The sequence below is a fragment of the Acomys minous genome, assembly GCF_964271855.1.
Source record: "Acomys minous genome assembly, chromosome: 19".
NCBI classification, from domain to species: Eukaryota; Metazoa; Chordata; class Mammalia; order Rodentia; family Muridae; genus Acomys; species Acomys minous.
In genome coordinates, this window is record NC_140499.1 from 4,865,716 (window position 1) to 4,892,500 (window position 26,785).

General features: G+C 35.7%; 1 protein-coding gene and 1 pseudogene across 6 annotated transcripts in view; both read right to left on the reverse strand.

Annotated features, from left to right (window-relative positions):
• The window catches only part of NAALADL2 (N-acetylated alpha-linked acidic dipeptidase like 2), a 1,351,869-nt gene that overhangs the window by 843,110 nt on the left and 481,974 nt on the right, over positions 1 to 26,785 (reverse strand). The window lies entirely within an intron of this gene.
• Positions 764 to 8,419, reverse strand: LOC311589986 (elongation factor 1-alpha 1-like; annotated as a pseudogene). Its single transcript has 2 exons — positions 8,365 to 8,419; positions 764 to 2,313 (listed from the first exon to the last, which is right to left on the reverse strand). The product of its transcript is annotated as an elongation factor 1-alpha 1-like (transcript).

Consider the following 26,785-nt stretch of genomic DNA (forward strand, 5'->3'; position numbering starts at 1 on the left):
TATATTTTACATTTTTATCATCTGTATTTTTATGGTAGAGTGTATAAATAATTTAAAGGCTAAAATTTTAAAGTATTGATTTTAGAAATTTCAATTGATATCCAACTGCTGAATAAAAGATTCTCTGATATAAAATTCTATAACCTTTTTTTCTCATTCTTTAAACACAACCTCAAAATCTTATGAACAATTCCATTACTTATTACCTACCATATTCTGAGATGTATAATTGAGGTCATAAAACCACCAGATGAATAGAGTGAATCTGAAAAACTTTTAATTTATCAGCACAGAAAAACAAAAAATGAGCCCAAATATCTTTCACTAAATAAAAACTGTGACTGTTCCTCTGGGGAAAATCAAGGGAGTTGGGAAGAATTCTTAAAAGTCATAAGTTTAATTTCTATGCTATAAGTTTTACAAATTGACAAAGTAACGTGTTTACTACATGAAGGAAACTATTTTAATTCTAGCACAGAAGTATGTTTCATGTTTTTACATTTTAAAAACTATTCATTGTACAAATTAGTATAAAATGACTAACATGGGAAAATAAGTAAAATTTATGTAAGCTATGTGTCACAGCACCTGCCAAAGTTAGTCTGTTTCATTTTCCTCCTTCCTTTGCTTTTATTTTCATTCTTTTATTTATTTTTTCTTATTAAACTTGTTTTAACGGGTGTCAAATTTCTGTGATAGATATTTTATTCAAGTTATTGTCATTAAAAAGTACTGGTTTTGAAAACTAATAATTTAAACACACACACACACACACACACAAACACACACTCTGGTCCACAAAACACTCTCATTTTCTTTTGAAAGATTTACAATGCATTATTACCACTAACCAATCTTTTGCTGTGAAACTTGAATGGCCAATTGAGACAAACAGTTCTGAGACTGTTTTTCCACCACTGAGTAAGAGGGGTGGCAGGTGTTAAGGATAATATTCATTTAGCCTTCTGAGCTTTCTTGGCAGACTTGATGACTTTACCAGCTCTTGTATCCTTTGTGTTTGATGATACCCACAGCAATTGTCTGACTCATGTCACAAACAGCAATACAACCCAGTGAAAGATTGTCAAAGAAGCTCTAAACGACACATGAGCTTGCCAGGGACCATATCAACAATGGCTGCATCTCCAGACTTCAAGAATTTAGGGCCATCTTCCATCTTCTTGCCAGAATGATGATCAATCTTTTCTTTAAGCTCAGCAAACTTGCATGCTATGTGAGCTATGTACAATCCAGTACTTTCAGGATCATTGATTCACTCTCAGCTTTCAGGAGCATAGACAGTACTAATTTGGCCAGGATGATCATCTGAGCATTGAAGCCAGCTGCTTCCCTCAGTGGGTCTTGTTTGTTGCCATATCTAATGTCCTTTACAGACATATTATTTATATTTATGTTTATATTTATGTTATTTATATTTATATTGTCCCCAGAAAGAGTTTCTCTCAGCTCTTCATGGTACATTTCAACAGACTTGACTTCTGTTGTGACATTGATTGGAACAAAGGATCAATCTCCATTCAGCCCATAGGAACTGTGCCAATACCACAAATTTTATAGACATCCTGGAGGGGCAGTCATAGGAGATAGTCAGTTGGACAACTTGGTGGCAGCATACAATCCAGAGCTTCCAACAGTGTGGTGCCACTGTGCTGCCATTTTTGAACCAAAATGGCATCCCTTGAACCAAAGCATATTAGCACTTCGCTCTAGCATGTTGTCACCATCCCAACAAAAAATTGGCACAAATGCGACTATGTCAGGGTAGTCAATTTTCTTAATATAGATACTGGGTTCCTTAATGATTTCCTCATGTCTCTTCTGGCTGTAGGGTGGCTCAGTGGAATCCATTTTGACCCCAGAAATCAGCTACTTCACACCCAGGGCATAAGTCAGAAGGGCATGCTCATTTTTTGAGATACAAGTTTCAAATTCACCAACAACTGCAGCAACAATCAGCACAACACAGTTGGCCTGAGATGTGATATAATCATGTTTTCGATGAAGTCTCTCTCTCCTGAAGCAACAATGGCTATTACATAGTATTTCTTGTCTTAAATTTCCACAGGGAGATGTCAGTAGTGATACCACGCTCTCTCTCAGCTTTCAGGCTGTCCAAGAGCCAGATGTAAGTGAAGGAGCTTTTTCCGATCTCGGCAGCCTCTTTTTCAAACTTTTCCAAAGTTTGTTTGTCTATTCAGTCACATTTGTAGATCAGGTGGCTGGTTGTGGTGGACTTGCCCAAAGTAACCTGTGCAATCACAACAATGTTGGAGACTTTTGCTTTCCCACTTGCTTTGAATTAGTGGTGGGTTTCACAACATTCACTTTCTGAAGGCAAACCCATTATGAAAATGCTCTTCCTTTATTTTTGACAGCTTCAGCACATGTCTGACATGGGTTAGATTGTAACTGAGTAAATTCAGCTCTCCAAACCTTGATGCACAAACAAGATCACCACTTCTCAATTGGTCTGTTTTGATGGTGATACCAAAAATCACCTTGACCCTTGGCTTATCACTTATGGTAATCATAAGGAAGCTTCAACAGATACCAAAGCATAGTATTTTCTGAAGAACTTTTTAGTTCAATGCTTATAAAATTAAATATTTTGTAAGTTAGACTTGTCTTTAAATAAAATGAAAATTAAATATTTTATAAGTTAGACTTGTCTTTAAATTAAATGAATATTTAGAGTTTCTAATCTGAAAAAATGTGAGGTTAATAAAATCCCAGGTTGCTTAAGGAAGTTCATAAGGCCCTCTTCTTCACTCCCAACAGGACAGCTGGGAAGCTCTGTGCAGATAAGACCCAAAATTCTACCCCAGGATTGCATCTTTAGTGGTTTCCATTCCTTCCTAGAAGGAAATTTATTTAACTAGTACCTGTCCCATTCAATTTTGTTTTGCTCTTCCATATCACCATGTGCTATTAAATTTTGTTGTTTTGTTTTATTATTGACCCTTAAAAGAGTGAAAAAGTTTTTGTAGGTGGAGTATTGTTGTTTTTTGAGGGAATGGGTTATCATGTAGTCCAGTCAACTCCTTGAATGTAAGCTTGTCAGAAGATTCTACCTCCTAAAGCCTGGGATTCCAGGTGCATGCCATTGGACCTGGACATAAGGGGTTATGGGGATTACTAGGGCTTCATGCCTGCCAAGGAACTACTCTGCCAAGTCAGCTATATCTCCAGCCTGAGGAGGTGGATCTGGAGAAAGTTAAAAGCAAAAATCTTGAAAAGTGCAGAAATGAAGTCTGTTCCTCAACAGAAAAGCATTGTCTTGTATTCTTGAGCCAGGGAATATGCTGAATAACAGCTGCAGTGTCCAAAAGAAAGAGGCTATCCTGGCTCCTCACATTCCAATAGCCTATGCTTGTGAAACCAAATAAGGGAGACACTGTTTCCAAAGAGAAAAGGATGAAAGTAAAGCCAATGCTGGCAAACATGGGACAGAACCAGCAGACAACAGGAGTACCCAATATACTAACATTCACCAAAACTCTGTAGGCACAGGGAGCTGTAGGCTCTTACATTCTAAGTTGAGTGTGTACAATTTGGATAAGTGCAAACTTCTGGGAGGCATACGGTTGAGATGCTGTTTTATTTGGGTTTTATTATAGAAGAGAAGTTTGATTTTTAAGGTATTTTTTTGTTTTGTGTTTCTCAACTAGCTTTCATTTTTATTTGAAATTTTCATACAATATATTTTGCTCACAGACAAAGTAAGCACTAAGTTATCTTTTAAAGCACACAATACTTCTTTGTTTGGGGTAGAGTAAGGAACATGCCCCATTAAGAGGATGTGTCACAAGATAAATTAGTATGGGATAAATCATATTTTCCTGACAGTTTTGAGACTTCTCCTTGGCTCCCAGGTGAAGTGAGTCCTGATGTTGCTGTAAGTATCCTCTGAATATAGCCTGTGATGAGGTTAGACTCAAATCATTTTTATGTCCTCTTCTATTTCCAATATCAACATAGGCTCAACACACTTGTAAACAGAAATGTGTTGGGATATGCTCCTTTTAAACTTGTTTTTACCTACATGTCAGGCAATCTAGACTTTGCAAAAACTTCATTGAGATGATTCCTAGGAACAGTAATGGTTCCCTTTCCAAAATGCCATTGGTGTCATATAAAAATTTTGTGTCAGTGCTCATAAGAATCTTTCCATGGTCAAATTGTCAAATAAAGGTACTATTGTGTTTGGTACTGGGGGTAGATGACTTTAGAATTTGTTTTGTTCCTAATGCTTAGATAATCTTGGTTACATTACTTAGCTTTAGATAACACAGGAATTTTATACTTAGGTCAGACTAGCCACCAATTTTCCATCATTATACGTATACATCACCATAACACAGCTTGATTGTGTTTGCTTGTTTGCTTAAAATTGTATTTAATTAGGTATTTGAGGGCTGCATACAACCTGTCTTGGTCATATTCATCCCTTACCCCAGCGCTCTGACCTATCCCAACCTCTCTACATACATAATTTCTTGCTCCCTCCTGTTGCTAAGCTCATCATTGGTTTCATGTTTGATTTCTGATTTAGTATTCCATGCAAGAAAGAAGTTTGAAAGTTGTTGCATATTGTTAATGACTGTGTGCTTTGGTTCTGCCTCACATATGTTGATTATTTATGAAAAGTTATTTTAATAAACTAGAAATTGTTTGTCATGGAAAAGGTTGGGCAGGATACTTCACTTCCTACTTTTCCAGATGTGTACCTAAAAGCACACTGTAATTCACAAAAAGAGATGAAGTATTTATGCATAAAAGACTATGGATTGCATACTCTTAATTATAATATTAAGGCTGACTATTTTTAAACAGTACATTTCTTTATTTTCAAAATAGCAAATTATAACACATTTCTGTTTTTGAATTTCATACTTTTACAATACACCTCTTAAGAACTTGATCATTATTTTCTCACAGAAAGCCAGTGCTTATATTTAAAATCTGAATAAAAGAAGCAAAATGAGCTCATCAAGTGTAAAATAACATTCTGTTTGTTAAAATGGAAAAATATATGCTGAGTTAGTATAAATGAAGCATAGGATAAAACTATATAACATGTACTTCATAACTAATAATAGATGCTATCTCTACCAAATAGCAAAGTACATTATATTGTGAGTTTAAAATATTTACTAGAATTAAGAGCAGACAAGAAGCTTGACTGCTTCCAATCAACAGAGATTATATCACAACTAAACCTTACTTTATTTCTCAGCACAATAATTGAAAAAATCTAATCTTGAGGTCTGTCAATGAAGAGATGTAGGTCAAACTTCATGAATTTAAGAGAGAGAGAGAGAGAGAGACAGAGAGAGAGAGAGAGAGAGAGAGAGAGAATATATATGAAGGATATATACATACATATGTGTGTGTGTGTGTGTGTGTGTGTGTGTGTGTGTACTAAACCCTTATTGTCCTTCAATTTATTTCTGTTATATTTTTTTACTATATTTCATCACAGTTGCTATAATTTGCACCATATTTTGACAGGTCATTAAAACAATTTTTCTAATAGCTAATGCTAAGAAAAATAAATAAATCATCAAATCCACTGTATTATGTTCAGTATAATAAAATATATTATGTTTCATTTAGTGATTTGTACTTATTTAACGTATTTAATATTAATATTTTTAGACTGACTCAGATCTACCTCCAGGTGAGAATTCAGAAAAGATAACCTAGGGAAACGTTGCATTCTTCCAGGTCCTTTCCCTCCAGGCTTCATTTAGTCATGTGCAAACACCCAGAAGTCTTATAGATGATGATATGAAAGCTAATGTTTTAAAACCTAATCCTAACTCAGAGAAATGATTGTTACATTTCTGTTATCTCAGATGAATAATAAGACTTCTGTTCCACCATCTGAAGCACTGTGTTGGCAAGGACAAACTTTTTCATGTCTAGCTCTGCACACAGGCATCTTTTGATTACATATTCTCTTTTGGCTTCTTCTTCCTCTGTCTTCGAGCTTTTTTGTTGTTTTGCATAGAGGGTGATGAGTTTCAGAATAGGATGATTGTACTGAATGGTGGCTAATGTTCGCATATAACATTTATAACATAAGCTGAGTAAAAGAATTAAAATGCTTCAAAAGGGTATTCTTCCATAAACATATGTAAACTTGCCAACCGTTTCCTCTCATGTCTTTCTCATCTAAACTCTTTCAAATTTCTCATGTGCATTCTGAGAATATGGTCAAGTATTGTCACTCATTTTGAAATATATAATTGTGGTAACTGGGGACTTACCTCAATTAATTTTTTATATTTAATAATAATTTATTTGAATTTGTTTATTGTGAGAAGGAAGGAAGTTGCTAGGTAACCTATAAATAAATGTAAAGAAAATTAAACAGTGATATTATATTACTGACTGTTAAATTTTAAAGCCATGTTCTAAGTGTAATTTTTGTAATGGAAAGATGGTGTGTCTCTTGTAATGTATCCTATACTCTCTGTATAGGGTCTTGAGAATGACAGAGGTCACTCAATGCAAACTCATAAATTTTAACTGAATAAATAATAGACATTTTCTCTTCCCAAAGTATTGGCAACATAAGTCTGTAAGACAGCAAATTTATCTTTCTAGTAGCTTGACAAACAGTAACTCAATAGCTTTGATTTAAGTCCAAAGTAGGTTTGAAATCTAACAGGTGTTTTGGAAAGGGATATCATTCTGTATTCACGGAATGTAACTCTGGACACAATCTACAAGAAACGTGAAGATAAAACTCCATTCTCATGCAAACTGATTTATTGACATACAACACTAAGTTATGTTTTCACAACTAAATCTATTTTTAAAGTTTCCATAGAGAAAATATGAGCAATGCTATTTAAATAAAGGCACAAAGCAATTTAGCATAATAGGGCAATTGAAAACAATTTACAAATATAATTAAAAACAATGCTTAAGAAAGATAATATGTCCTTAGTGTGTGTGGAGGTTACTTTCCTTTATTAGACATTGTATCCAATCATTTCTGATTCTTTTATTTCCTTTTGCAAGTGCTGCACATATATCCACAGCAACCAGTCTGTATTGTATCCCATTCCCCTATTCCTGGTCATTGTGCCTTATGCCTTACACCTGGACTTTCTAATATCTGTGAAATTTTCTCCTTACAGCAATTTATTTTCTCATCTATTCTTGTACAATTGTCAGACATATAATCTTTGAAAGCAAACTGTTATTTTCTTGTGTTCTCTTTTGCTTTGCTAAAGCTTGTCTTCACAAACAACCAGTATAAAACTAATTCTATTAGTAGGTTTTCAATCTTTACATGATTTTCCAACAAATTGTTCTATTGTTTTCACAAACCTTTGTTTCCTTTTATAACGTATCAAAAATAAAACTGTATTCAATTACAGGCGGTAAACTATAAACCTCTACCCAAATCTAGCCAATGGTCGAAACATTCTCCACAATAGAGTGGAGAGTGGGAGATGACTTTCTCACGTACTCTGGTGCCTCACATTTAACCATGTCCCCTGGAGGGGGAGACCTGGTGGCACTCAGAGGAAGGACAGCAGGTTACCAAGAAGATACTTGATATCCTATGAGCATATACAGGGGGAGGTAATCCCTGTCAGGAACCGTCATAGGGGAGGGAAATAAGGGGAAAATGGGAGGGAGGGAAGAATGGGAGGATACAAGGGATGGGATAACCATTGAGATGTAACAAGAATAAATTAATTTAAAAAATAAAATGGGTTGCAAAACTTAAAAAAAAAACAAGCTTTTTATTTAGTTACATGAATACGTTGTTTACAAGTATGTCTGTGTAACATATGTATGCCTGAGTTCTACAGAATCAAGTAGAAGACATTATAGCCCCTATATATGGAGTTATAAATAATCATGAGCCACCATGTGGATGTTCCAAATCAGCCCCATGTCCTCTGAAAGGTCAGCCATTGTTCTTAACCATTGAACCGTTTCTCTAAACGAACCCTCCCACATCACTCTTCCACTTTAAGTTCCAACAGAATGTGGTAGATGTCAGGTCACCCCAATAGTGAAGTATGATCTTAGAAATCTGTGAAGTCAAAAGAGTTGAATTTCTCAAAACACTTCCACATTCCCCAAAGCCCATGACCTGAGGAAGCAGCAAAGGCTATTGCCATTTCCAAGTTTTTAATATTATCACTAAGGAAATTATTATAATAAGTGATGGCTGCAAATAATTCCCAAATAGTCACGCATCATTGATTCAAGGTATATTCACAGAAATTCTGTCTGCCATGGTGTATTGCATATGGGTCAACAACATTTGGGAGATAGGCATGCCAGCCTTCATGTTGTTCTTAAACAAATTACCTTTTTCTTTAACTGTAAGCACTTGACCTTTGGGAAGTGCATTCAACCTTGTCATGTTTACTTAAGATTTCTCAAATTCCTTCTAGGCAGGTGCTGTGGAGCTTGTATTCGTTTGTTATTACCCACCATAAAAGCTTGGTATCAACCTCCACTTCACTTTGTCCATCTCAACGCCTTCTAAACTGGACATGATTTGAAACCCTTTGGAATCATTAGAACAGACATGAGGCCATGGCTTTCAGAGACTCTGCCTTACTGAAATTGATATTGAATCCTGTATGTTTGCATTCTGGTGGGTTCTGAGGCTATGTCTATGCTGCGGTTCACAGAATAATGCGTTCAGAGTCACTGTCCAATATGTGACTGAAACAGTCACACATTAAGCAGCTGAGGATCAATTTGACAGATTAGAAGCAATTCAGTTTGAATATAGGTGAAAGATTGCTTACAAATGTGCATACACAGTTTTTGCTATTTTTTGATTTCTATTTAAGCACAGTGTTAGGTATAATACCTGGTTTATACCAACCTACAGTTTTGTATTTTAACCATTCCTTTCAATTGTTTCTAAGGGGACAGCAGAAATATGTGTGAATGTGGACTTAACTGGAAACGCATTATCAAAGTTTGTTTCAATAAACACAATCATTGAGGACTGTCATACTTAAGAACATCCCCAGAGTTAAGTGGTAGGAATAGATTTGAACTGTTTTAAAATGTATCTTATAATGGCAAATGGTGTCTGAGATATTCTTAATCTACTCGTAACTCACCAAAATAGAGAAATTTAGCATGCTCTTGATGTGAAAAACTGCTGCTCAAACATAGATTTTACCTCCAGGGTCAAAGAAGCTGCTCAGTATCTGTCCTCTGTAACATGCTGCCTGTGACTCACAGAACACTTTCTGCCTTTGCTGTGTGGTTTCTATGGAAGAGTCCAGCACTAGACCTAGCTGCTTCCCATGAGTCCTCACTTCCCTTTCCTTTGACTCCTACATTCAACATTCAAAAATATGAATGACTCAGATGCAGGGAGAAAGAGTGAGAAACTATGTATCACTAGGTATGTTAGATTCAACAATTCCTTTACATAAAGTATACGTCGGTTTCTATGAAATATTTTAAATATAATATCTCTAGAGGAGATATAGCATATTAAGGTACATGTAACATTATTGGATTTCAATATGTAATTATTTTTTAATTAGTTGGTATAATTTGGATTATTTTAAGATAATTTAGTAAAAATATTTAATCACATATAGATTTTGATGGTGAGTTTAAGTCATTTATTTTTAATGACATTTAATTTTCTAAGTATTGACATTTTAATTATCATTTGAGAATATATATTATAGTAAACATTAGCAGAAATGGTTAATCGGCATCAACAACGTTTCCTTATTACTTACCATGTATAACAATAGAGTGACAATTAGTAAAGTACTTATCATTTATTGCAGGAAGTATTCTGCTAACTATGTAAATGAATTTGCCACCAAGCTGAAAGCCTGTATTTGATTCCCAGGACTCATGGCAGAAGAGAATGAGAGTGAATTGCTGGAAATTCTGATGTGACTACTTTTCACATTCCACCATGGCAAATGGGTGCATGTACATACTTATGCAAGTTTCTCCAAATTCTACAGGAAGAATCCCTGATGTAGGGAAGTGTGATGAAGAAAGGAAACACACACATACACACACACACACACACACACACACACTCAGTCACTCAGACATACATACACTAAATAAATAAATAGATATGTAATAAAAATTTAAATCTATTATAAAAAAAGAGGAGGAATTAATTCACAACAAATTGATTTGCTTTCATTGAGATTCATTAGTGGACACTATAATATTTCTTAAAGTCTATAAACTGTAGATAAGGTAGGCATGGTGTCATATCCCCCTTACTCCTGCCACTGGGGAGGCAAAGCCAGAGCCAGATCTTTGTGAGTTCCAACACACCTTGACTACATAGTGAGTTACAGGACAGTCCAAGCTTCACAGTCACACTCTGTCTCAAATTCATAAATAAATATCATGGAAAAAACAAAGACTAATATAATTAACTAAATGAAGGAAATTGTTTTATTAACTAGGGCTAAACAAAAGAACACTTAGATTAATTTTTGTGACTTTACCATGGATTCCCCATTCCCAAAATTTCTCATTTGAATAATGTCCAATCGTGAATGCCTATGAATATGCTCAAAGATATATGTTTGCTTTCTCTATATTGTCTTCCCTTCTCCTATGAACATTCAAAACCATGATTCATACAGGCCTAGACTGAACTGTTCTTAGACCCCAATTCTTAATTTCTCGGTATGCCATAGACATCTTCATCAAACATATTGAAATGCTTTTAGAACTCCAAGATCCAAGGCAATAATAAGAGGCAGGTCTCAATTTGACCCCCTTGTTCCTCATGGAACCTCATGGTTAGAACTAACAGATGTTCTGAGTGGCTAGCACTTATGCTCAGCATTTGTTAATTAATTTTAATATTTTCCTGTCTTTAGATAATAACTGTCTTCTGAGTGAAATTACTTTATCATGGGGCAGCATGACTCACTGAAGTCCCTCTGATTGCCAGAGTTTCATTTCTTCAGAAAACATGAGAATAGAGGAAAATGGAATAGACTTTTATTTATTGTATTAAAGTTAAATTAAATACATTTAATTAATGAAGTGGTATAGTCTTAAATAAAAGTGAAAATCCCTGAAGATGTTACTTTGTCAAATATTTTGCACAAAGTTTGTTCATTACTCAGTTGTTTTTAACTAAAAAAAAAAAATAATAGTAATAACATAACCTTAGCATACAAAGTCTTTTCAAAAGTCTAGAACTGCACTAGTCTACTTTTATCACAAAAGTATATTTAGGTGTGGCACATAGATATGATTATATAGAAAGATAAGGTAAGATAGTTAGATAAGATCTTCAAAAACCCCAAGACATGCAGAATATGGCATTTAAAAAATGTTTTTATTATTTTAAAGAGTCACTGACAGTGAGACAGGTTAACTCCTGGCAATGCCCAGCCTATCTCAAAGAGGATAATGAGCGTCAAAGAACCTGCTTATAGAGATAGCTTCAAATGTGGCAAACAAGCCACTGGGAAAAAAATGTCTTTATTTCTACCACAGAGAGAATTCTGCATAAATAAGGGCAAGGTTGGATGCAGGCAGAGTCAATGACCAAACTCTGCTAAGACAGGGCAAGCAAGTCCTCAACAGTTCCTGCCTCACAAATATGTCTCTCAGATATATTAGGCCAGAAGGCTGAATAAGATGCTCCAACATTATAGAGAGTTTTGGGTGACTATTCAGGTAGAAAACTGTCTCTGTAATCTTCTCATTTGGAAGTCTATTAACCTGTACTCCCGGCATACTCATATAATCAAGTTTATTCCTTCTCAAGAATCTGAGGGAGTCAAAGACCAGGTAGCTTAGTTTTACAGTGAAGTTTAGTGGTTTGGGGTTAAGATGTTTTTAGGACTAGATAAAGGGTTTATGTTAATAATGACAAGATATGATGGAGATTGATTTACATTCAGAATTTTAGATGCATCAAGATAGGAAAGATGTTTTCTTCAAGGTTATCAAATACCAATAGCCAAAACACTAAGAATGTAACATTTATATAATTCCTGATTGTGTCATAGTTTTTCTTTCTATCGGTAGTTTATTGTATATACATATAATAATATAAATGTACATGTAAAAATATTTTAAAAATAAGTCTAGAACTGAAATGAAAAATCTGTCATTCCCATGCCATTCCTACTGTACATAAATCACAAAACAAGGAGGAGATGGTGAGTTGAAGAGGAAAGTAATGCATCCAGCTGCAGGACAAAAGCCTGGAAGACAGAAACTCAGTAAGAGAAAGGATAGGAATAGTGCCTATTTGGGTAAAATGACAAACTCTACTCAAACCCCTTTAAACCTATGAATATATAAGGCATAAAATGCTTTCCCAATAGCATCAGGGTGCAGCACAGAAGAGTGACTGCAGAACACATATCAAGTCAGCATTTTACACCATTCTCTGTGCCACAAAATGGAAGACATATAACACAGTATTTCCTTTTGTCTTTTGAGTCACAATTTAATGACCCTTAATTCAGAAAATTAAAATTGCTTTTCTTCTCAGACATTCTTCTCAGACATACTTTTTTTTCTTCCCTGAAACTTAATAATAACTCAAATTATTTATTTATGTATGTATTATTATTTTCTCCACAAAAGCTGTTTTCAATTGACAAAAACATGTGTATATTATGAAGACCATATTATCTTTAAATATGTGTACATTTTAGGAAAGCTTGCTAAAACAAACTGGCATGCTTGTACCTCTCTCCCAGCTGAAACAGTGTGCCTTCCTTCTTCCTGCATGCATACTTCCATCCTCTGCCCTTACTATCCACCATTTGTTCTACATCTGTAATTTCAACTGTTTTTAGAGTGCACACATATGTGAGGTCATGAAAGACTTCTCCTCTGTTTGGTCTACTTTACAGAGCATGTTCTCCTTCAAAACTTCTGTTTTTCATCTTCCTTTAGGCCTCATTATCCATTGTGCTATTTATAAAATTATTCAGACTCTCTTAACTAGCTTGTTCAAGTTCCAGAATAGAATGATCAATGAGATGTGTTTGGGAGAACTATGGCAAGATATTTGCTCCTGATTAAATACTCAAACCAATTAAGTCACAATCTGATGGGTGGACTTTCTGATGACCCTTGATATAGAGAGATTTAGATGAACCAGGACATTAAAAATTGGAGATATTAAATATCTACTGATGTTTATATGCCCACCACTAATCTCTCAAAAAAAAAGTTAAGGTGCTTATGTATTCTTTAGAATATTCAATATTATCCACTAAGAGTGACCTGCTACAGTTAGTTGTAGACTCAGCTCCTGGCATACCATTTGGTGTGTACATTTGATGGTGGAGAGTGACACAACCTCCCTGACAGCTGATTATATATACTTAGCGCAAACTAAGCATGACTGTGTTGGGGTCATATCCAAGCAAAGATGAGCAGTCCTTAGTTTACCTAAATGCTTTAATAGATAACAAAATACAGAGGCAGTATTTCCTCTTCATGTCATGCTTCTATGTGGAAACCCATGCCAAATTCTGCCATGTCAGAAATCCTGTGCTTAGGCTGTGTGCTGTGATTTTGAGTTGCTGACTTTTACCTCACCAATAGGTCTTGTGTTCTAGGCTATCCTGGGACTATTTAATTTTGAAAGAAGTAGAGAAGTCTCAACTTGAAACCACACAGAGGCAAGGAACTACTCAGAGAACTAGGAAGTTCTAAAGAGAGCGATTTAGGCTATAGTATTTTTGCCCGGGGGCTAGGGTGAATGAGATTAAAATAAATCCTATTGACCTTGCTCTATATATGTTCCTGCTAGTCGGCAATAAGGTGAATCTTGATCAGAAATTTCCTGACTTGACTTGTTATTTCTTGTGTCTCTGTATCCTACTTTCAATCCCCACTCTCTCTTTCAGGTGAACTTTGATTCAATTTTTCCCACAGGCTGGGACCGAACACTTCTAGAAACACAAGACATACAAATTGAAAGTTCACCAAAACAAATAATTTTAAAATGCATGCCCTATGAGTATATGTCCAAAGTACACTATGTAAGTTCAACATTGTGATTCAATATCTGACATCAGTTTTTATGATTAACATCTCTAGGACTCTGAGGGCAGAAAATGATGAGTTTGAGGCCAGTCTGGGTATTAGAGAATAACCCTGTCTTAATAAAGTATTCTTTGTCATTTACCATACAAAAGCCCAAGATAATATTAAGAAAACACAGCTCATCATTTTGCATAATCATTTTGAAACTTAAAAAAAGAAATATTAATTTTAAAAATGTTCTGAATTACCCATAAAATTAAAGGAATACCTCTGTCTTTCATATTTATACACACAGCTATCTTCTTACATTGTGTAGCATATTACCACAGATTTAAGACCTTAAAATAAAATGCATTTATCTTCTCAGTGCTTTGCTCACTTCTCTGTGCTTCAAGAGTTCACAAAGCTATAATCAAGGTGCTCATTAAAAGGATGTATTTAGATGCACAGATCATCTTCAAAGTTCATTCAATTTGCTTGCCCTGTTTAGTTCCATGTATGGTAGAATTGAGCTCATTCTTTGCTTGCTGTTTCATGAGGATTCATATTAAAAATTATGACCTGTGCACAATCCCTCACCGTAAAACCATTAGACAGATTTGAGTTATAATCCTAGCAGGATTTACCATAAATGTCCTATTACTAAATGTTGAAATTTAAAATCCTCAAATTATAATTCTAGAAAAATTAAAATTTCTTGTACTAACAATTATTTTTACTTTAAAGAAGATTTCATAAAACATATGAAGTCACTATAGGACACTTTAGAGGCCACTATATCCAACAAAATAATAATATAGCATAGTGCACACACACACACACACATATATATATATATATATATATATATATATATATATATATATATATCCAAATAAAAAATAATAGTTTGTGAATACATGAATATATTCATTAAGAAATAGGCAATAGAGTCAAAACCATACAATGGAAAAAAGACAGCATCTTCAACAAATGTTGCTGCTCTAAATGGATGTCTACATGTAGAAAAATGAACATAGATTCATATTTATCACTCTGCATAAAACTCAATTGCAAGTGCATCAAAGACCTCAACATAAAACCAGGTACACTAAACCAAATAGAAAAGAAAGTGGGGAAAAGCATTGAACACTTTGACACAAGAGATAACTTCCTGAACAGGACACCAATACTTCAGGCCCTAAAATCAATAATTGATAAATGGAACCTCTTGAAACTGAAAAGCTTTTGTAGGGAAAAGGACACTGTCAGTAGAATGAGATGGCAGTTTATAGATTGGAAAAGTTCTTCACTAACCCTACATCTGGAAAAGGGCTAATTTCCAAAATATATAAAGAACCAAAAAAAAAAAACCCCACAAACAAATGAAATAATACAATTAAAAAACGGGCTACACTACTAAACAGAGAATTCTCAACAGAGGAATCTCTAATGGCCAAGAAGCACTTAAAAAATGCTCAGTGTCCTGAGGCAACAGGAAAATGCAAATCAAAATGACTCTGAGATTCCACCTTACACCTATCAGAATGGCTAAGATAAAAAACTCAAGTGACAGAGCATGCTGAGGAGGATGTGGAGAAATGGGAACACTCTTCCATTGCTGATGGGAGTACAAACTTGGACAGCCACTTTGGAAATAAATCTGGTGATATCTCAGAAAATTGGGAATATCTCTACCTCAAGGCCCAGCTAAACTACTCCTGGCATATACCTAAAAAATGGTCTACCATACAGCAAGGACTTTTGCTCAACTGTGTTCATAGCAGCTTTATTCATAACAGCCAGAATCTGGAAACAACCTAAATGTCCCTTAATGAAAGAATGAATGAAGAATTTGTGGTACATTTACATAATGGCATACAACTCGGATATTAAGCATAAGGAAATCAAGAAATTTGCAGGAAGATGTATGGAACTAGAAAAGTTCATTCTGAGTTAGGTAACCCAGACCCAGAAAGACACACATGGTATGTACTCACTTCTAGGTCAATTTTAGCCACATAATACAGGGTAAAAATACTACAATTCACAAACTCAAAAAAGATAAATAACAAAAAGGACCCAAGGGAGGATGATTAATTCTCACTCAGAAGAAGGAATAGATTAGATGGAGGTATTGATTGAGAGGAAACAAGATAGAGGAGGGAACGAAGAGAAATGAGAGTGGATTTCAGACCTGGGGAGAAGTGGGTGCAGAACAGAAGGCCTGAAGAGAGAAGATAACCCATGAGCAGAGATATCTCTGTGACAAGCTGAAGACCTAGGGCATGTTCAGCATCTGGGAGATTATGGGGATAACTCTAGCTGAGACTCTTAGTAACAGGCGTCATGAAGATTGAAGAGGACACCTCTGTCTAGATAGATCATACTCCTAGTGAGGGGCAGAACACCAACCCACCCACAAAAACTCTCATCCAAAATGTACCCTGCCTCAAAGATTTGCAGAGATATGGATAAAGCAGAGATTGGAGGAATATCCAACCAATGACTGGCTCAACTTGAGACATACCCCATGGGAGAGAGCCAAGCACTAACACTATTAATGATACTCTGCTATACTCACAAACAGGAGCCTAGCATAGCTGCCCTCTGAGAGGCTCCACCCAGCAGTGGATCCAAACAGATGCAGAGACTCACAGCCAAACACTGGGTGAAGCATAGTCTTGTGGCAAAGTAGGAGGCAAGTAGATGAAGGAGCTGGAGGTGACAGGCGCTCCATAAGATGACCAAGAGAGCCAAGTAACCAGGGTCCAGAGAGCTCCATAAGAAGATCAACAGAGCCAAGTAATCAGGGCTCATAGGGACATGGAGAGACTGAAGCATCAACCAAAGGCCATGCATAGACTGGACCTAGGCCGCCTACACAGATGACACAGATGTGGGTCCCCTAGTAAAGGGAGAGGGAGCTCTCTCTGACATGGGCTCAGTTGCATGCTATTTGATCACTTCTTCCTGGTTGGGCTGCCTCATCAGGCCACAGGGGAAGAGGATGTGCTCCATCCTGATGTGATTTGAGGATAGTGGGGCTCCTCGTTTCTGAGGAATAGCAGAGGGAATATGGAGGAAGAGTGAGGGAGGGAGGGTGGGACCAGGTGGAGAGGAGGGAGGGTGCTATGATTAGGATGTAAAGTGAATAAATAAATAATATATATATATATATATATATATAATATAATATATATTATATAATAAATAAATATATTATATAATATATTATATAATAAATATAATAAATAATATAAATATATATATAAAATAAATGCTTTTAAAAGAAAGAAATAGTTTAAAATATATAAATCTTTTAAATTCTTATGTTGTTGTGAGTGGTGGTTGCCTAGGCTTTTAATTGCAAAACTCAGGAGGCAGACCCACGTAGATCTCTGTTAGTTCCAGGCCCTCCCAATCTACAGAGCAGGCTCTACACTAACCAAGGTTTCACAGTAAGATCATTCCTTGGCCAGGGTGAGGGAATTTGGTTGTCTTCCTTGGTAGTTCTGATAAGCACAGTAATAAAGATGGATACAAAATAATAACATCTCTGATGCCACTGAGTATAAAGTGAAAGGGATCTATGTCAAGTACATAACCACCCAAAGAGCATATATCTTGACACTGTTACCATTCATAACTGCAGAAGTACAGAATGACACCCCAAGGAGTTCCAAAATGCTAATGTGCACACATATCTTACACACACTCAATATTATGATAATGAACTTCCATAGTTTCAGGTGCAAAAAAAATTACAAACTGAACAAGAACTCCAACATTTTTTCTATTGTTGATGCTTCCAGAATTGGAAAATCACACAGAAATAAAATATACATGGCATAATTAATTTTAGAAAAATAATATTGACAACTAAGACTACTGGGGAAAATAAATGAAAAATCTAGAACTAAAGTTAAAGTGTATCACAAGGGTAAGTAGTGGACAATTTTATATCACTACCATATCTTAGGGTTCTACAATAATAAGAGTAACTCCTTTCCTTCTTTTCTTGGTTGAAGTTAGAGTGAGAAAGATATTTTTCTTCAGAGAATAGATTCATGTGGCACTGCTCTCACTGTGACTGGTTCTGCCCCTCTACTCCACCATGACACATATTAGCCTCACCTGTAGGCAGCTTCTCAGACATATGCAAGCAATGTCTCAGCATTTTCTAGGTTTGCTCTGCCTGGGTGCGGTACACCTCTACCTTGTGTCTGAACAGTGGCCTGCAACTCTGGGTAAAACCTCACAGCCTAAGCCAGGCTGAGCCTCCTTGCAGCTCTCTCTGGGACAGAGTTAAGAAACTGCCTGTGCTGTGGCCTAACCACAATGGGACTCATGTTCCCAACCAGCAACCGGCTCTTCCTTGCTGTTTGTCATGATTCTGTGTTGAGCTCCATTACATTGTGTAAAAAGTTTTGTCATCCCTAAAAGGTTACAAAAAGTTGTACCTTCCCTTTGTTCTAGAGATTTATCTGAAAATTCTCAAAAAGCCTGCTGATCTTGTAGCATGTTAAGACTGCTCTCTAAAGAGGCTCTCATCATCAACTATCCTGGTCCACGTCTTTATTTCTTATTCCCTCCCTCCCCCTGTCTCTCTCTCTCTCTCTCTCTCTCTCTCTCTCTCTCTCTCTCTCTCTCTCTTTCTCTTTCTCTCTCTCTCTCTCTCCTACCTTTCCTTTATTCTTATTCTTTCTAAAAAGGTTTATTTTAATTTTTATGGCCTGCATGTATATCTGTGTACCACATATACTAAGAATTTGTGCACTCCAGAAGAGGGTGGTGCATCCCTGGCACTGGAATTTGAGAAGATTGTAAGCTGCCATGTGTGCACTGGGAAAAAACCTCTTCAATACCTGAATGCAAGTGCTTTTCACTGCCAAGCCACCTCTCAGTCCCTTTTCTTCGCTTTTATGAACACTGCTTTCCAGGCTTTCCAGGCTTATATTTCCTTTGAGGCTGTGTTACCTCCATATAATGTATTCTTTCTGTCTGATGATTTCCTTCCCATCTCAATGCCCAGTCATGACCTTGATGCATGCTCATTCAAATAATTCTCTGGAGTGGCATTATTTCTCAGCATTCTTTACGACTGACTGATAGCTGCCAGTTTTAGTTCATTTATAAAAATATATTTAACTGTAAAACCTATAAATTCTTTCATGAGAATTGTCTTTCTACTCCCTTTAATTCTCCTTTTTGCCAACAAAAATTGGAGTTTGAGAATTTCAGGGTTATGCCTTTTAGCATTTTAATTCTTTGGGAGCATAATTTTATCTCACAGCTGCACAGATTTTAATGTTTTGAAATTTCGATATTTCAGATTGACAATGTGTCTTTAAGGATTATTCTCACAATGTCCCAGAGTAAACTGTCTTTTGAAATGAAAGTAAACCATTTTCTAACATGGAACCTCTCTCTCCATATAATACAGTGATTTTGATTGGCCTGTCTTCATTCTCCATGCACAACGGCCTCATGTAGATGGTATTTGTCCTACCATATTTGTGGGTTCTGCCCACACTGGAAGGAAAGTACTCAATCCAGATAAGCATGTCAGGAGGCTGGAATAAGGTGGTCTGATTTGCACTGTGGCCAGTAATGTGGGCCACATGCAGTTCAATGGGGTTTATTTCCATTGAAATTGTAGATATTGATTCTCCTCACAATATTATTACTGTCATTAATAGTCATTGGTAGACAAATCTAATGATAGACACAGAACATCTCATCATCTTGGGGGAGCTATTGAATCATTCACAGATGAAAAGAGAACAGACTCTGTGTGTTGGTGTGCTATGTGTTTCTCTGGCTCTGGCTCTGTGCTATGACACCATGCCTATATTAAGGAAGGGCAGATGGTAACCTCACGCTACCATCACTTCTGAAGGAAACTGGCAAATAGTTTCTTTTTAAATAGCAATTAATTCATTAATACCAAATTGACTGTCAAGAAGATGTTTCTATGATTTTCAAATTTTCTGATCTTTCAAAAAATGAAGTAAATTTGAGTATTTACTTTTTTAATTTACAAAATCCTCTGAAGTCTGGATATTTGGCATCTGGTCACACTACATTCATAAAAAAAACTTGAGATTTTGGTCTTTCTTCTTCCTCATTTCCTCTTTCGTTCTCTTTCTTCATCTCTACCATTCTTCCTTACGAATTGCTGAAATGATGAATGTTGATACATAGATAAATTTAATGTTCAAATGAGCAGCTGCTGTCGTCTACATAAGCCAATTATTAGGGTCAGTGACTTGAGGTTACACATAGTAAAAGGGACATTATTTGTGAGTTGAGAGACATGTGATAACAAGTGAATAAACTAACAGGTGAAAATGGAACAAATAAGAAATGTGGTCTCTCTACAAAATCAAATATTTTCTCACACTACCCTGCCAGAGACGAAAGATTCAGAACATATTCTTGTAGTTAATACTACAAGCATAAATGCACAGCAGGAAATAGCTGTTTGTAACTATGATAAAGTTATTTTAGTATGAGCCTCTCTTTGTACATTTCATTGAGGAAATCATAAGGCTCTGGAAGCAAGGGTGGTCCTTATTCATGCTCCTATGTCAATGCTGTGCAAACAGCTTATATATATAAACAAAACAGCAATAACAACAAAAAATTTGTTTTACTTATTGCTTTCATTTGTATTACGTCAATTTGAGGAAAAACCTTTGAAAATTTCTCTGTTAAAGATAGAAAAGTGGAAATTCAAGTGTGTCTTAATTTTATAAAATTTTAACCTTTTTTTCCCCAAAATCACTGAGTCGCTGACTTGCTGGAGATGATTTCCCTGTGGTGTGCCTTTCTCCTCCATCTACAATTTCCCCTTTTTGTTTCTGGAGTCCAAAATGGCAAACTTAAAAGAGAAAAAAAAATTTTCAACTATAAAAAAGAGATTTACTTTAACTTAGTAAAGCAACATTTTTTCTACAGACATCATAAAATTGAAGAAAGTTCTAAGCTCTATATCTTAATGAGGAATGTTAACTGAGGTAATGACTTTCATCTTAAAGAAGAGGCTACACAACAGAATGTAAGCACATGACACTCATTGGAATCAGATGGTAACCTCAAGTTTAGTACAATTAGTGAAACTATACTCTTTTATCTTAATATTTTAATCTTAACCATTATTATTTATTCTAAAATAAAAGCAATTGTTCTTTTATGGTGGAATGCAAAATATAGGGAAATGTCAAACTAAATTGAAAATGGATGTTTTTAATCAAATAATTACTTATTAAAATATTTTGAAAGGTATATGGGGTATAACTTTTCTCTAAAAAGTACTTAGAGGTTTATAATGAAAACAAAGCAAGTATTTGAATTAATGAGGGAAAAAAAACAGTTCAAAAGCAGAGGTTAAAAGAGTTTGAGGAATCTGATCTGTGAGACGGCAGTCCAAATAGTTCATCCAACAAATAATTGCTCTTATGAACCAATCCTAAATGTTTATGTTTAAGCACTAACACTTAGGAATTATTTGTGTATGAAATATATTTGGAGGTAGGTTCTTTAATGAGCTCTATAAGGCTAAATAAGATCATAGGTGTGTCCTCATCCTATCAAATACGCAATTGCTAAAGTGGGCCAGCCTGAGGTTCTAGACAAGGGGCTCATTTTCAAAGAATGTGAGAGCCCTCCAGGATTAATGAACATGCTAGCATAGATGCCTCAAATTTATAATCTCCAGAAGTGTGTGTGTGTGTGTGTGTGTGTGTGTGTGTGTGTGTGTGTGTGTGCACATGCACGCGTGAATTGAGTGCATGTACAGGTGACTCTGAGAACCAGAAAAGAACAACACATTCCATGGAAGTATATTTACAGGTAGGTGCAATTCACTAGACATGAGTGCTGCAAGGCCAGTACCTTCTTTTAACCTCTGTACGATCTCTCCAGCCTCTTAGGTGTACTATAGAAGCTACCTGCTCAGTGATATCTTGTTATGGTATTACTGGTAAACAAACCCATTCAACACTGTTGAAAAAATAATGTTAGGTTTAGTAGAAACAAAATAATACATTTTGAACTTCATAGTCTGTTTCCTTTGTAGAGTGAATTAAAGCATGGAGTAGCTGTTTCTATTAGGCATCATAAACGTGAGATCTATGGGGATAGCGAGATGAAGAGAAGAAACTTGGCAGCAAAAGAGATAACACGGAAGTGGTTGAGAATATAACTTACCAGGGAGCTCACAATATAGGATGAAGATACTGATGTGCTTCAACATTAACAAGAAGAGACAGCCTACATATGAATATAGCTGACAAGCTATACTGTCATGGTTATAGAAAAATTAAGCCAAAGAGTTGAGTTGCTTGGCCATGTAATGCTTTATTTTTAATTTACAATAAAAATATTGATTTGGCTTTAGAAGGTTTATTTGGACAAATATAGTCATTGTTCTTAAACACTAACTCTTCAAATCTATCCACTAGTTGAAAATATATCATCATATTGGATAAAGCACCTTTCTGGAGCAGGAGACCTTTTGACTCTGACTTTGCTTTATCTCTGTCTTCTCATTAATTTTTTAGGAAAATAAAATTTACCCTTACCTTTTGAGAGTTTTTGACAGGGTGTGAGAATTGAGCTTACATAAGGACAATCAATAGAAGCAATACATAAAGACTTGTTAACGTTTGGGTTTTCTGTAATACGAGATCTCTCAGAAAGAATGGAAAACCAAAGGAGAGCACAATAGGTATATTCTGAGCTGGTCCCGAAATGGTACATTGTGCACATGTGACAATGCAGTGGCACTGATGATTTAATTGAAACAACCGGATAAAAGATTAGATTATTCACTACAGCTTATCTTTGTAGACTTTACAGGTCAATTTTCTATTACTCAAGGATGCCTTCCTTGTGTTTTGGGGAGTGTCTCTTTATCCTTCCCTTTTAACGAGGACAAGATAAAGATAACGTGCCAGAGTTGCATGCTCTGTGATGGCCGGTTACTATGCCTGTTAAACAAACTCTGTTCTAGGCTCTGAGAATGACTATAGAGATGCCATAGCCACCAAAATCCCTGCTTAAAAAGAACGGTCTTATAGTTGGCAAAATGGTAACAAAATATGCTTCTACAATAAGTCATTTAGGATTTAAGCTTATTCTGAAGGGACACACTTCAGATTTTCCTACTCAAGCATTCTACTGTCTCAAAGCAGCTAGTGCTTCATAAAACTCATAGTATTATTATGTCAAGAGTATAACAAGGGTCATAATCAATATTGTTTTGTTTTTCTATCTGTCTGTTTGATAATTATGCCCAAAAAATGGCATCATTTTGGGGATAGGAAGGATGGAGGGGGAGGGAGGAGGCAGAAAAGGGGAGAGAGAGAAGGTTTGGGGGACAATGTCACTTTGACTTGATTTAGAACTTTATAGTGGTTACCTGTAATACTCATCTGTGAGGGCATTTTCAGATAACTCTAATTGCATAGGAAGACCCACCCTGAATGTGGTGATATCTTAGTCACTGTTCTGTCGCTGGGAAGAGATACCATTACAAAGGCAGCTCTTATTTACAACAATAAGAACAATAACAACAACAACAAAAAGCAAGATATTGGGAATGCACTTGCAGTCTGAGGTTAGTGCATTATCATGGCAGAGAGCAGTAACTGAGCATGATGAGCCACAGGCCACAGGAAGAGAGAGACCTGGGCCTGGCTTAGGCTTTTGAAAGCTCAAAACCTTCTTTCAGTGACACACTAACTTCAGCAAGGCCTAACCTCCTAAACCTTGCCAACTAATGACAAAGAATTTAGATGTATGAGCCTAAGGAGGCTGTTGGCTTCAAGCCACCATGGGTGGGAAGACCACAGAAACAGGGATCAGAGTCATTAAAAGAAGAAAAAACAAGAAACTAGCTGACATCAGCAGTTACCTCTCACTGCCTCAGGACTACAGCCACCATGCGGTCTCTGTCATAACAGACAGACTGCATACATAATTCTCAAGTACAAAAATAGCCCTTTTTGTCCCTTAAGTTATTTTTGTTGAAGTATTTGATCTCAGCAACAAGGGAAGCTGCCAAGGTAGAAGCCAACGATCACCCAAGCCCAAGGCCATTAAAGACAGCATGAGGAAGATACAGAGATAGCGGTGCCATTTTGAGACTTGCTGTTACAGAGAAAGAAACGTCATGCTTCACAAACAGATGAAGAAGCAGTGAGGGGGAAGCACATTATGCTGTGACTTCTAGCATGTGGAAATGTACGGAATGTAGGCTAATGAGCAGGTAGAGGAAAGAGAGAGAGATGTGCATTTCTGCTATTTGTATGGCATAGGGACAGCTTGAAGAGCCCTGAGTATTTTCTGGGATGCTGTTGCTGTGGCTGTTGTTTGCAACACAGCTGATGGCCTTGCTGCTACCTATGGCCAACCCCACACACTATTGGGTAGGATAATATAAACTGGTATGTTGGAATATATTGATCATTATGCATTTTCTTTGTAGGCATCACCAGTCTTCTGTCACAAATGTTCATCTTTATCTTACTGTGAGAAACATAAGGTATGTTGAGGCCTATTGAATATTGGTAAATGGCTACTAATGCTAGAGCAATGTTGTTGTGGACCTCAATGCACCTGTGAGACTTCCAGACTTACTAATTTAGGAAATGTGGATAATAACTGCCTTAATGCATGAAACTGAGATACACAACCGGGTATGAAAACATTGGAAAGCCATTGGTTTTCACATTAGTCAATGTTAATTAAAGTCTAGAAGAGAATTAGACTACACTTTGAATTTTGACATGGCTGGCAGTACTAATAAAAAGCCAAGCTATGTTTTCCCTTGAGAATACTGAGGCTTTCTTTCTATTTAATGACTCTAGTTAAATAAAAATACTGTAAACTTCTTAAATGTTTCATGTGGAAGAAATTTGAGAAATGATTTAATGAAAAAATATGTTGAGTGTGCCATGTGGGCAAGAGTCAGAGCTCATCTATCTACTGGACCATTCAAAATGCTAAACAACTGGATAGAATCTATGAGTATAGTTTTGACTCATGTTTTTGCATTTCTTATAAACTATAGGGGAGAACATAAATAAATGGTCATAAAATCAGTATTGACTAAAGTTTGAAATGGACTATGAAAATTTCAGATAAGCAATATACAAGGAATACATAATTCAGGCAGTATTTTCATGACAGACCTTTTTTGAAAAGACTAAATTATATAAAACATGGGAAAGTGAATTTATTTTGACATCTGGAGAATATAAATAAAAATCTTAAGGATACCAATAAGAAAGTCGTGTTTAGTTTGAAAATGCCCCCAATTTCTCACATGTTTAATTACACTAGTGTGATCCACAATGCCTTCTGGACTGCAAACTGATAGACAAGGATGCCTTTTTTTCTTTTCTGTTTTTTTTTCTTTTTTGCTACTGTGCTGAAGCATCTAATTTTTGATTGCATGGTGACTGCCCCATAAGTGGCTTTGACTGAATATTTGTGAAAGGGTTAAAGGCAATGAATATTTGAGAAAGGGTTAAAGGTAATGAGACAAGATAAGTATGTATGATTTAGACTACACTACAGCAGTCACTTAAATTAAGAGGTTAGTACCCTCATTAACAAGTCTGAAGAACCATTAGCCACAGGAAATAAAGAGGGTGAAAATAAGAATCAAGGAACAACATATTACAATTAAATTAATGGAGTTTAGGGAGGACCCAGGAAAGTCCTCCCCCCTTCTGCTGCTCCTTTATAATGTCACGGATCTAATTTACCCCATTTATATTAATGAGCAGAGGATTGCACAACTATTAGCATGATTGAAAATTACACTAATGCTCAGTAAATCTATCCCTAATTATTATGATGAACGAGAAATTGATCATCTTGGACCAGATTAACAACCTAAAGCAACTGAAACAGAGCAAAAGTGCTTTTTCTTGCTAACCCAAGTCTTTAGTCTTTTTTATTTAATGAAACCCTGAGCAATTTACTCAGTAATGTTATATACTAATTCACTATAACCCTCCATTTACATAGATTTACATATATTATATTTTCACATTTATATATTTATTTGAAATCATTATTTCCAAGTGCATTAAAATGTGGTCTTACGATTGGCTTTATCAGAGTTAATGTTCCAACATGAAGCTAAGTAATGAAGTCAGCCATATTCTGATTCTACCTGGTTCTAAGTGAACTCAAGTGTTATCTCCCTCAAAGAAAAGATATTCATTTCCATAATCATTAGAACTGACAAACAGAAAATATAAATGTTTCCGAGCTACTGAAATACTATTTTTAGATAGACTTCCAAGTTATGAAATAAATAATAAGAAAACAAAGATTATTTTAATTAGTTCAATATCGGAGTTCCTTTTTTTAATCTGAGACATGTGAGCTATTTTCTAGGCATAGTCTTTAGACTGTGGTGGATAAAAATGCTTCCTGTTTTGTTACAATTCATCTTATATTTTCTGCTTCTGATAGCTGTCCATGGAATTTTATACTAAGTGCCACACTCTATATAATACAGTGGTATGAGATGTACTCCTTGATAAGACAAGCAAAGAGATATCACAGATATTTCTCTAGACACCAGGAAAGTCTTTGTATGAAATATAATCCCTTGCTATAATACCTTTTATGTGCTAAAAGAGTAGGTTGATTTCAAATATTACTATGTTCTTAATATTAAGATCATTGAATGTTGGTTGTTAAATCTGTAAATTACAAAACATAATTTACCCTC